We start from the raw sequence: 14,325 nt of genomic DNA, 5'->3' as shown, positions 1-14,325 counted from the left end.
AGGGCAGAATGAATGCCGCATAAGAGGCCAAGGCACAGGTGACTGAAATCAAACAAAAAAAAAAAAAAAAAAAAAAGAAAAAGATAAATAAATTTAAAGTGTGTTTTTTTTTTTTTTTTTTTTTTTTTACATTAGAAAACTGAGGACTTCTGAAAATGTATTTTGAAATTAATTAGACAGCTGCAAAAATTACAACAATACACTATTTATGTGTTTAGGTAGATTATTGTTTTTACAAACTGGGGTCCCACACCTTTTGACCAATGACTTTTCCAGTCATTCATGATTAACTTTATAAGGATTTTCAATATATTTTTTTTAAATTATAGCTGTTAGCAATTTTCTTGCCCATAAAATATTTTCAAGCTAAAGTTGTTACTTTATATATATATATATATATATATATATATATATAATGAAGATTTTATTTCCATTACTTAATTTTATTAATTTCCCTGACTTTTCCAGTTCTGGAAATCACGCATTTAAAATTCCCTGATATTTCCAGGTTTTTCATGGCTGTGGAAACCCCTTATTTACCAGCAATAATAAAAGAACACAGTTCAATAACTCAAACAATTCCTTCATCATTGTAATATTGTGCATAAGTCTAAAGTTCTGTTCATACCAAGAATGATAACTATAACCATAGTGTTTTTTTTTTTTTTAAACACTCAAATTCTCAAAGGGAACATCGAAGTCCCCAAATATAAAAATAAAAAAAAGAGAGGACAACACTTCTTTCCAGTCAATGAACGACAGAAATAGAGCCATCCGAATTTAGAATGATCCCTCTATTATAGATAAATCAACTGTAGGCTGTTCATGGTCATCAAACAACATAACTTTCTGCATCATTACATATGCATATTTGGATTGTACAAAAAACAGTAAACATGGCTTAATACAATCAGAATTTAGAGTCAGAAATTTCTGTTTAATAACTATGCTATCCAGTGAGATTCTAGAGCCAAAATTTTCCATTTTATGATAAACCATTAACTACTGCCAGAGTCCATGAGCAGAGTAACTTGTGTATCCAGCTGGATCTCCACACAGCTCCCAGTGTTTCAGATTTAATACAGCAACTCCTGCTACTCCACTCAATGCCTGAAGCCAACTCCACCAACCACAACTAACTCTCAGTTATTACATGGGCTGAGTGAGAATACCTGAAACAGAAGCCAAGACTGGGATTTTGATCACTGAGAGTGGCACTTTTTCATAACACGTTCTGTTCGTACACAAATAAGCGAGTGGTTTTTGAACCTGTGAACTTGAATATCCAGCAGGTGTGCGGTAAAGCACCTATGAGCTGGTTTGCCAACCGCCAAAAAAACGCTTAAGAAGAAGAACGTTTAGCGTGATCCTGAACTAGGAAACTTGTTCATATCTAAACAGGAGGAGAATTAAAGGTTTGAGCCGATTTTTTAATCATTCATGCTTTTTGTGTTTGTTTATTTTGATGACGGTATTAATCTTACTGTATCTTTTAATATACTCAATTTCGAGAGTCAAATATTAAACTCCCCAGTGGGATAAATGAAGCTTCATTGGTTAATAAGCTGTACTGTCACATTGTTTTTGGGTTCAGGTAATTCATAAATTATGCATTTGTATCCGGAGTCAATGACAAATAAATGTTACTTAACTATATTACTAATAAAATACTACTAAGAGACAGTTTCTCTTCTTTCTTAATTTACAGTGATGGAAACTGGTAAGCATGTTACTCCTAAAATGACCCCCCTCACATTTATCAAGCTATCTGTTAACATGAATATCTGCTGGTGATAAAACCAGCTTCTGATCATGTTAATAGTTTTCTAGCTGGTCATTTATGGTTCTTATCTTTTCTTATGGTTGGTCAGACTCAGAGGATCATCCTTGGTCCAGTATGACATGTTGGACCCAGCAACAAACCTTCCAGACAGCCTTTCTGTAATAAAAAAATGAACGTTATTGTTGTTGAATTGTGTTGATTGAAGGTCTTTAAAGTAACATTATCTAGCTGGTTAACATGGATCGGGTGTCAAACTTAATTCCTGAAGCTCTGGATCCCTGCAGAGCTTTGTATCAGCACACATACCATGTAGTTCATCAAATGAACCTGAAGGACTTGATTCGTTGGATCAGGTGTGTTTAATTAGGGTTGAATCTAAACTCTGCACTGGGCTCAAGCCCTCCGCGAATTGAGTTGACACCCCTGACATAGACTGGTCATAGAATGAAACTTTGAGAAATGACTTGTGATAGTCTTGGGAATGTCCATGTACAAGGAGTTTTATAATGAATAACTAAAATGCATGTAATGAATAAATCAGAAATATATTGCACAAAAGAAAAAAATACATTCATTTTCAGCAGCAAAAAAAAAAAACACATTCTAGCTGTCTTTTTTTTATTAATAGTATATATATAATATTTTTTTTTCTGACAAACATCTTTTGCTAAAAATAGCTATTTATCATATTTTGTAGCAAGGCAAGAACAAAAAAAAAAAAAAAAAAAGAAGCGGTTGACATTTGGATGCACATAAGACTGTTATTGGATCATATGTGTAACCAATCTCTTTTTCTGTTCTTCCATGCTTCACAGATCTCCATCCTACAATCCCAAAGTCATCCGATTACCTTCTTGAATACCAAGCGAGCTGATCCTTCTTGTTATATTCCACTCACTCCTGTTCTTCCTTAAAACTTATCGTTCTTGATCTTGAAATATGTTCCACCTCCTGCTTTTGCTCTGTTCTCTCTCCATTTCTTCCTTCGTTTAGTTCTACTCTTTTCCCTCCCCTTGCATCATGACTGAACCAGAGCTGCTCACAGAGGTCCCTGCCCTCTCTGAAACGGCTGCGCAAAGCAGGTTGTGCGAGGTTTCTATGGCATCGAGCATGCTCTCGCTCTGGATGTGCTGATCCGGAACCCCTGCGTACGTGAAGAGGACATGCTGGAACTGCTCAAGTTCGACCGCAAGCAGCTGCGTTCGATTCTGAACACACTCAAGGCCGACAAGTTTGTCAAATGCCGTATGCGTGTGGAGACTGCACCCGACGGCAAGACGACACGACACAATTACTATTTCATTAACTACCGGCTGTTGGTTAATGTGGTGAAGTACAAGCTGGACCACATGCGCAGACGGATTGAGACGGCGAACGGGACTCGACTAACAGAGCTTCCTTCCGCTGCCCCTGCTGCATGAACACATTCACTGACCTTGAGGCCAACCAGCTGTTTGACCCCATGACTGGTGAGTATGAAAGTGGGAGACGTTCGAATCTGAATGTTATGAAACATTATCAAGATAAGATCTCCTTCAGAAATGTTTTATTAAAAGACATCATTTGGCACAAGGGTTAGGCGTTATGATGGTAATTACATGCAGCAGTAGCAATGAATCTGCTGTTAGAGTTTTCTTCTATACCGTGTGAGTATAAGTGGGTCAGAACATATACCTACTGTTTAACATTTGTCAGAACATTTAACATTTGTCAGAACATTTTATTTCTTTTAAAAGAAATTAATGCTTTTATCCCAAAAAGGATGCTTTAAACTCATCACAAATGACAGTAAAGACATTTATAATGTTACAAAAAATCTCTTTAAAACAAATGCTGTTTTTAACTTTCTATTTATTTAAGAATCATGGAAAATGTAGCAAAAGCAGAACAACTTTTTCATCCATTTTCAGCCCCAAATCAGCATATTAGAATGATTTCTGAAGGTTCGTGTAACACTGACGATTAAAGTAATGGCTGCCGGAAGTTCAACTTTGCCATCACAGAAATAAATTACATTTTAAAATATATTAAAATAGAAAACAGATTAAATTCACAATATTATTATTATTATTTTTACTCAAATAAATGCAGCCTTGCTGCACATAAGAATTTTTTCAAAAGCATAAAAATCTGACTGTCCCCATGGGGTGATGCAAGATTTTGGTCATAATTTTCTGTACTAGGCTGGTCAAATGGCATTGAAATCAATTAAAGCAAACCAAGTGTACTCAATTAAAATGCATCTGCTTTGACTTCTCTTTTCCCGTAAAATTTAATGTGACAAACAAATTCTTTTAAGTGTTATAAGCAATGGGAATGTGATCAATGGGTCAAAGTTACTATGTGATCGTGATGTTGAAATCAATTAGAAAATGCTCTCTAAGTATCTTTCTTCTGGAGTTTTCATATATACAATGAAGATATAAGCTTGTATTGCAATCTCTGTGTATTTTTTTTAAGATTCAGACGAAATCATGAAGTTCTTAATACCAAGCTGGTCTAAACATTTAAGATATTGTGTCATCATTTAGAAGTTCCCTAAGTCATGTACATTAGTAAGTGAAAAGATGTTTTTAATAGAAGTCTGTGCTGAACTCTTTTTGTGTTTAATCTTTTTGCCAACTTTAGTAAGTGTGTTGTAATCTCTATTAGGGAGTGATTCAAATCTCTTGATCCACACTTTGGCATAGCTGTATTCAGACACATGATGGCAGCAGAGGACAAAAGTTGTAATGTTTTCAACACACTTGAATGAACCTCACTTGGTGACTGATGCTGAATTGCATCAGTTTGCAGACAGTAATCACAGACAGGAATGGAAATGAAACTTTATTTTAATAGGTTTAAAAATAAACAGGCTGTGATCTCGTAGAGGCGGCTGTAAGGATTAGCACTCCACATTGACATCATCATCATCATCATCTTTGCTTCTGTGCTTACTGTTTTACACTTCTGACTTCAACAGCTGCTGATTTGTGTACTTAGTAAAAGTACACACACACACACACACACACACACACACACAAGTGCTGCTCTTGACGTGACTTGTGTTATAATGGTTTCAGAGCTTTGCACACTACTGGCCGCCCCTGTTTAAGCTTTTATTATGGACTGAACCAGTGTGTCTGTGTTTGAGTCCATTCTGGTACTCTTGAATCATGTATAATTGATCTAACCTGTGTTTGTGCTCAGAAGGAAAATACATGAGAGTCTGAATACTGAAGGCTTGTCTTTAGGCTCACTGAATAACACTGACACATTGGGACTTGCCTTAATTCTCTTCAAACACATATTGAAGTACATTCATAAGACCTTTAAAAGCTATGAAAAGAGATTTGAACAGTGTTTGTAGGGAACTGATTAAATGTATAGGCCCGATGAAAAGACATTATTGTAGTTTCATCAATTAAAGGAATAATCTGGGTTATTTTCAAACCTCAGTGTAAACGAACAGGAAATGATCGCAGTAATGGACTTAAAATGAAAGCCTGGAAGACAAGAAAACCAGAGGGCTTTAGCAGAAATGCCCAGCTCATATTTTTATTAAAGCAATTCTTCAGTAATAAAATGTGTGTAATGAGTTGTAAAACTGTGAATAGTGTTTTTTTTTTAAATGGACTGCTTTTGTAGATAGAGAAACTTCTAGTTATCATTACCACGTGTGTGGAGTTGCTCTATTTATACAGTGTTTTGCGGATAGTGTTTTTCTGGTATCTGCAGTTATCAAGCGAACGTGACTATTAGGTTTATTTATTTATTTATTTTTTTTTTTTAGCTGATCATCACCAGTTTAACGTATGCTGTAAAAATATATTTCGTATTTTAAATCTATTGGCAGTGCTGCCCAAGGGAGGTTAGTCAGAACACAGTGACAGTGGCTGCGTCTGATATCTCAGATTAGGTACTTCTTTTGAATACTTGCAACCATTATCTTTTTTATCGTATTTAAATATGTGTAATTGGAAAGTAACTAATACATTCATTGTGTTGTCATATCCTGTCCCATGGCCTCATGGGATAATAAAGCATCCATTATCATTAGATGAACACTGCAGAATCTTGCCAGTAGTAGTTGGTTACTTTTTGCATGCTGTTTTATGCATATAAGAGGAGGAATGTCTCTGTACAGAAAGCATACATTTAAGAGAGTGATGGAAGCATGAGAGGAACAGGAATAAGAGAGAGGGTGTTGGAGGAATGAGAGCGGTGTCAGAGGTGAGTGACGAGTGTTAGAGGAAAGTAAAGGCAGGTAAAGACCACGTGGCACGTGTTCACCCTCACCTCTGCTGAAAGCAAACTGGAAGACAGGGAGGTAAAGCTGTTTGCTAAGGAAACACATCAGGAGGATTGGCGAGGATGGAGCAGAAGAACGGAACAGCCAACGATAAAGCACCTAACCCTGTGTAGACCCTGCCATTATACACATACTTATTTCCCATGTTCTCTTTCCTGGACTAGTATCCCTGAAAGGATTTTATAAACATGAGTTTCCTCCGAGTGGGTTCAAATGTGGATGTTTTGCTATTGGCTGTTTTAACCCTGTGCTGGCATTTGTGCTTAGGTGGCTTAGTTGTGTCTTAGAACAGGAGAGTGTATTGATCTGATTGGTCAAGCGCATCCAGGTCCCCCCTCGTTGAGCAAAAAAAAAAAAATTGATTTATGAAAATCTCTTTGATTGGTGAGGTGTTAGGGGAGATAAGTAGATATGACAGGTCAGGCTTGCACAGTAATAAGTCACTCGCTGATCCTATCTTGGAATGTCTTCACACTGCCTCATGTCTCATCTGTTTCTAATCTTCCTTCTGAGTCGCAAGTGTGCATATACCAAAGTCTGTAACTAACCAATATGTAGATTCAAAAATATGGGTTTTTCAATGGTTGATTCACATTACATTTGGCATCTATTGCATGCTATCAATAATCCGCAAAAGCCAGTGGATCAACGCATTTTTATACATTAAAAAATTATTTCTTTAGTCCTGGATGTTGGTCATTGGAAAGAGACCAGAAAATGTAAAGATTCTTCACAACATTTTCAGAGAGCACTTTATTTAGTGAGCACTTTATTTACAGGTGCATCTCAATAAATTAGAATGTCGTGGAAAAGTAATTCAACTCAAATTGTGAAACTCATGTATTAAATTCAATGCACACAGACTGAAGTATTTTAAGTCTTTGGTTCTTTAAATTGTGATGATTTTGGCTCACAATTAATAAAAACCTCAACAAATTAGAATATGGTGACATGCCAATCAGCTAATCAACTCAAAAGATCTACACAGCAGTGAATACACACACCATGAACACACACACAGAGCAGTGGCCAGCCATTTATGCTGCGGGGCCCGGGGAGCAGTTGGGGGTTTGGTGTCTTGCTCAAGGGCACCTAAGTCGTGGTATTGCTGGCCCAAGACTCGAACCCACAACCTTAGGGTTAGGAGTCAAACTCTCTAACCACTAGGCCACGATTTCCCAGTTGCATTGCATTTGGGGTGCAATGTCGTCTGCTGGTGTTGGTCCATTGAGTTTTTTGAAAACCAAAGTCACTGCACTCGTTTACCAAGATATTTTGGAGCACTTCATGCTTCCTTCTGCTGACCAGCTTTTTGAAGATGCTGATTTCATTTTCCAGCAGGATTTGGCACCTGCCCACACTGCCAAAAGCACCAAAAGTTGGTTAAATGACCATGGTGTTGGTGTGCTTGACTGGCCAGCAAACTCACCAGACCTGAACCCCACAGAGAATCTATGGGGTATTGTCAAGAGGAAAATGAGAAACAAGAGACCAAACAATGTCAAAGAAACCTGGGCTTCGATACCACCTCAGCAGAAAAACAAACCCAACAAATCAATGACAAAATGAATTGAGGCAGGACTTAAAGCAAAAGGAGCCCCTACCAAGTATTGAGTACATGTACAGTTAAATGAACATACTTTCCAGAAGGCCAACAATTCACTAAAATTTTTTTTTTTTTTTTTTTTTTATTGGTCTTATGAATTCTAATTTGTTGAGATAGTGTATTGGTGGGTTTTTGTTAAATTGGAGCCAAAATCATGACAATTAAAAGAACCAAAGACTTAAACTACTTCAGTCTGTGTGCATAGAATGTATTTAATACACAAGTTTCACAATTTGAGTTGAATTACTGAAATGAACTTTTTCATGACATTCTAATTTATTGAGATGCACCTGTAAATGATGCATGTTTTTCAACACTGAACCTGTGCGATATGGGGAAAATATCTAATTGCAATATTTTTTTTTTTTTTTTTTTTTTTTTTTTTTTTTTGGACAGATGTTGTGATTGAGATTTGATATGTGATTTGCCATGAGTCAAGCTTCAGCTCAATATTGTCAATAAATGAACTTTTCCATGACATCCTGTTTTATTGACCAAATGGAACTAGCAACTTAAGGCACATTTGATGTTTGTACTGTTAGGCATCTTTCTCCAGCTCTATCCAGGTTGATGTGCTGCTTGGCTGGCAAGATGTTCAATGGTTTCCTCTTTTTGTGTAATTTAGTTAAAAAAAAAAAAAAAAAAAAAAAGTTGCTAAATCTAGCAACAAAATTGCTAAGTTGACAACACTGCCTCTGTGAGCATAAGAGACTTCTTTCAAAAAATCTTACTCAAGTAGACTAAACACCAAACTTTTGAACGGTAGTGCAATATAGACTGCACAGTTCATACTAAACTTGTGATTGGTTGGTCATTTCCAGAAGCTTCGCATAAATGTAATAGATTCCGATATTTAGGCATTTACTACAGACAGTGCTAATCCAGTGCAAATTGCTGAAGATTTCAGATGTTCTGTCCTGAAAACTAATCCTTTTTGTATAGGGATTTAAATGTGGTCTATAGCTTAACTTGTATTGAATCAAGAACAGTTGTTTGAATTCATCTATAAACAGTCGTTCAATGCAGAACAGTTAAATATTATTTGTATTGTAATTATTATTATTGCATTAGCTCTGCTGCAGTTGCAATCAGTGGTGCATTTGTCACAGTTGCTCAGACCTCCCTCATGAAAAAAAACTTTCTCCTCTCTCAAATGCTGAAATGATGCTGGATTCATCTTTTAATGGCTGGTCACAAAAGTCCTTTTGTTCTTTGGCGTAGACGACGGAACAAAGCACCATCCTGTTTTCAAAAGAGCTCTGAATCACTGGAGTGAGTGCTATGTAATTTAAACCAGACCTATTCATATCTCATAGATAATACAAAAACTATAAACACAAAGGCATCAGCCCACTTTTCTCCGACAGAAGCCTTAATGTATGCCTACACCAAACAGCACCACGCCATGTTCCTTTAGATCATTGCAACAATGTGTACGCACAGACCCAATGCACATTTTTGACTAAAAACAAAGATGACAACCAGAGTGTGTGCATGTGCCATATTGCTAATTGGCCAGGGACTTTGGAATTGATATCTCTACAGAATTCTTTTTTTGGTGTGTAAAAAAAAAAAAGTTAAAACATTTATTTCTTACCATAACATCCCTGTAGGTCAGTGCCTGCTTTTGTCTCCCTCAGTTTAGTGTAAGGTTTCCTTTCTGTGCTAGTGAACTTCCATTCTTGTCCGTCACTTTAGAGTTGGTTCACATAGAACTTTTTTTTATGTAAATATTTGATCACTGAGGTGCATCTTTGCTACTTCTGTAACGCAACTGAGCAATGCCCTTTTTAGACTCTGAGGAGCCATGTGTAATGTCTGGCAAAAAAATCAAGTCATACTCCACATTCCATAACAGATGGGGGCAGTAGCCTCAATAAAGTGAATTGGTCTACTCTAGAGTAACAAACGAGAAAAGGCATAGTCTCTATGCTCCGCCCCTACCTTCACAACAACCCTAGAGCCATAGCCGACGCCTAAGAGGACGTTTTGCCTCCAGAGGAACGTTTGGTGATGTCAAGTGATTTTTGAAACATGACATCTTCAAGCTACTCCCCCTTCACCTTTACCAGTGAATATGTTCATATTCGTTTTGTTCATATTACATTTTGAATTGTATATACACATTATTTGAATTAAATTAATTTGACAGACAGCATTCTGTCAACATCATTGGTCAACATCAGACAGCTGATGTTGACCAAGCTAGCGCCAACCAACGTAACCAGAGCTGCCAACTCTCAAGCATTCACCGTGAGACACACGCAATTGACTCTTTTCACACGCTTTCACAAACTTGACCGCTCTGAATATAGTGAGTGAGTGCGCGCGCGCGGCCGGGGCGCTCGCGCTCGCTCTCTCTCTCTCTCTCTCTCTCTTGGGTTCATTTCTCATCGAAGACATTTCAAGCTTCTTAGGTAATGTTACATTTTAGCATCAGCTTGGTAGAGACGGGCTTTGGTAGATAACAGGTGAAAACCGGATCGGATCTGGGGGTAAGTTATAGCTAGCTTACTATCAAACGCAGCTACGGTTAGCCATCGCTAACATTAGCACGTTTATCGAACAGCCTTCGAGACATTTCTATGTTATAACTTCCCGAAAAAAATACGGCAAACATATAAAACAAACTTCTAGCGAAATACTAACAGCATCTTACTTACCATCCAAAAGAAATGTTGCAAGTTCGGAGTCGAAGCTCATTTCTTTCAAGTCCAGTCAGTTGTCTCCAGCGATGGAAAGCAGTGCCGATGTTTACTCTGTTTCGGCTCCTTTTCTTATCGGATTTGATTTGTGATTCCGATGCGCGGTTGCTTGACATCAGGTTCAAGTACCGCCCACAAGCCGTGCGAGTTATTCGTGTATTGCAGGTTGGCTGGTGGTTATGTTGCCCGCATACCGCCTCCCATGGCCGAAACTGGTATTACGACACCTGTCGGGCCGTGGCTAGTAATGCTAATGCTAATTAAGGTTGATATCTCTGCAGCACTATAACTTGACATTTTTTTAATGACATCATCGCCCTTATTTCTTCTCATTCATTTGATGCGTGGTAGGTCATTTTTTGGATATTTTTACCTCATTTTTTACACATGGCACCTTTAAAGTTGATACAGAATGCATCGTGTTTAAAAACAGCAGATGTACACAAAATGTGTTGACGTCATCTTAAAAATGCCGCGCTCATACACAAAATGTTATAAAAGCAGCAAGACTTGGTACACCAATCAAATACCTACATAGAAAACTATTACAAAGCAGTGCAATGGAATGCAAAAATCCATTTTTGCTTTAAAAATGTGAGATGCAGGGCAGTGGAGTGGAGAAAAAATGCAAGTTAACTTTTAAACTTTAGTGTCACATTTTTATAATGCTGTTTCACACACAAGATGTGAAAAAAAGAAAGACGCGATGGTCAAAGATGTCTATCCAGCATGTGTGTATATAGAAAAACATATTTTGGTGTTTTGTAAATGTGAGACAGTGTAACGAGTAGTGTAATGTAATGAAAGTGTAGTTTAACTCAAGGACTAAAAATGCATTTTTTTCTATAAAAGTTGAACTACTTCAGTGCTGCGTTTTTAGAGCTGTAGTTTGAGATGTGAGCACAATGTCAAATACATCCTTTTAGTGCATGTTTACATAGAAAAATAATGAAAAGAGTGCAGTGGAATGCAAAAACACATTCTACTTGAAAAGCCACTTAGAATGCATCTGCTTTGCATCCATTACTCCTACAATACATGATGTTTGCATGTGTTTGAAAATTCGTCTTTTGATATCTCATCTTTATTTAGACATTTAAAATTCAGCGTGCTATCTCTGCATTCCTTATCGCTTTTGTTTTTTTTTTGTGTCTTTGTCTCGTGTGTGTGTGTGTGTGTGTGTGTGAGAGAGAGAGAGAGAGAGAGAGGACAGGCAGACAGACTGACTGACCAGGAGGGCTGCCGTAAAATTGTTCTCTGCGCTCAGGGCTTGTCGATATTTCCTCTAGAGCTGTGTCAAATGTGACGGATAAATTGTTTTATTTTTATTGTTTTTTTTTATCTTCCCTTCACCTGAATGTTGTTTCTTTTCTTTTAAAGTCTCTCCCCCCCCCACCCCTCCCTCTCTGTCTCTCTTTCTTTGTGCTTGTCAAATTTTCTTTTTTGCCCTCCACCCCTGTATTGGCAGAGAAGACATCTGTAGTAAAACGGCCTAGCTGGAAGTGATTTTTTTTCAGGAGCGCCCTCACAGATTTTCTTGTCAACTTTCCAGCAAAGCTTTTAAAATGGGAAATTGCGGTGAATCGTTTACTCGTCCGATTCCCCTCAAGGCCAGAAACTCGGAAACTGTTTCACCATGCACTCAGCACAACAACACTGGGAGTATTTCAGCATAAAAAAACATTGCTGGTGTGTTCATGATAACAAAACATGAATAGATTGATATTCTTTATAAAAGACTACTATTAAAGGAAGGTTACAATATCAGCACCATCTGTGACTGACCATTAAATGCTAAGTACACACGTATGCAAAATATGTCAAGGCATGTATTTTATATTCCGCTAGTAGCTGGCGTACGCCACACACTCGTACAGAGGGCCCTGCTGTGTGTGTTCTTGTCAGAAGGCTGTAAATAACTTCAGCAGCAGATGGCAAACCAGACCAGCTTTGCTTGCAATGGAACCGCCAATGAATTCTGGGACTGAGTGTGTGTTTGTGTATGTTTGTCCTTGTGGTCTGTGACTGTTTTAACTTTTTCTTGTTTAATAATATTAGATGGTCAGCAGTGGTTTTTTGGCACCATCCTCTAGATCAGTGGTTCACAAAGTGGTCACCTGGTCCCCTGGAGGCACTCAACACTGCTTATTTTGCATGTTTCCTTTCTCTGACACCAATTTCAGGTCTTGGAGTCTCTACTAATGAGCTGATGACCTGAATCAGGTGTGTTTGATTAAGGAGACATGCAAAATGTGGAGTGTTGGGGTGTCTCCAGCCCTGCGTCTCAATGTTCATACTATCAATCCTAAATAGTATGTGAGATTAGAATAAGTGTGGTGCAAAGCATAGTATGTTGAAAAGAGTATGCCCAAAGTCCCTGGATGGTCTACTATTTCAGGTCGATTTTTGAAGTGTCGATCTGTGCACACTCTAATGGCTAGACTTGCCCACAATCCATTGCGCTTTTGCAAAGGATTCAGTCCAGAACTGCAAACACAAATAAAACGCCTTAGAAAAACTACAAACGTGGCGGATGCGTGCGATTGACAGTAAGGTAGAGCAGTTTACAAAAAGGGGTTTGAGTTACTAATAATCAACTTTTAACCTGGTAAAAAATCGTTAACTATTTTGTTATTTTGTGTGTTCTTTCATCTGCAACTAGCAATGTGTGAACTTTTAATAAACATCCATTCTCGGCTCGGTTTCTGTTAACTTTTAAATATGCAACATTATGCAGAAAAATGAGCAGAGTCTCCTGTGCATGAAGAGACCCACAACTTGGCAGATCACGAGCTACTTATTTTTCTCTCCACGTAGGGTAGGAAGTTAAATTACAATTAAATGTGGAGGGATGGTTAACCTGCCGTGACAGGAATGATTCTAGACGGGCCAGGCCCAGTTTCTACAGTGACAGGGTGTGTGTCACAGCAGGTTTGACTGCCACGACGCGGCCACCTTTAAAGACGCCATTCTGCATATTGACCAATTATAGTCACTGTCCCTCAGCTCAGTCTTGCCTACGTCCCCTTCCCATCCTACTCCACATCAAAAGTAGTGTACTTTTTTTTCTTTCACCAAATAGTATATACTTTAAGAGTGTAGTATAAGTAGGCAGATTGAGACGCAGGGAAAGACCAGGGTTGGGAACCACTGCTCTAGATGATATTGAATAACTACCATTGGACCACACCCTGTTTCTTTTTGAAGTTCCTTAATATATAAATTTTTAATTTTGCTAGCAGTACTACTTTATTTAATAATAATAATAATAATAATAATAATAATAAAACCAAAGAAGCTTTATGATATAACAGCCATAAGTTAAAATTATTATTTTTTTATTCAGCAAAAATGTTTCAAGTGGTCAAAAGTGACAGTGAAGATATTTATAATGTTACAAAAAAATTCAAGAAAGTGCTTGTCTTTTGAACTTTCTGTTCATCAACGAATCCTGAAAAAATATATCATGATTTCCACAAAAATATTAAGCAGCACAGCATTTTATTATGGTGGAAACGCCAAAGGATGGGGTGCCAGATTGGGCACTGGCTCCAGCTCTGCAACTGACACCATGTCTGTGGGAAAAGGTGACATGGAATATCCAGCATTTAGAGCCTCTGTGCTAACACTGTGTTGAAGAGATATGGAGCCCCTTGACAAAGTTTTTCTAGGCTCTAACTTTCAAACCGAATGACTTGGAGGTGCCAAACATGATGGATGGGGTTGGTGTGTTGAAGTGGTTGAGAATGAGGGCTGATAAGCAGAATGTTACTGTTTCAACACTTGATATTTTGTGCTTAAGGCCTTCTTTTCTCAAACACAGGAACGTTCCGATGTACCTTCTGTCAGACAGAAGTAGAGGAGGACGAATCGCTGTGCCAAAGAAGATGCCCGAACTCTGGTGGCTCGATTCAACGAGCAGATCGAGCCCATCTAT

The sequence above is a fragment of the Cyprinus carpio genome, chromosome A9 (genome assembly GCF_018340385.1).
Source record: "Cyprinus carpio isolate SPL01 chromosome A9, ASM1834038v1, whole genome shotgun sequence".
Taxonomy (NCBI): Eukaryota; Metazoa; Chordata; class Actinopteri; order Cypriniformes; family Cyprinidae; genus Cyprinus; species Cyprinus carpio.
This window is presented reverse-complemented; position numbering follows the sequence as displayed.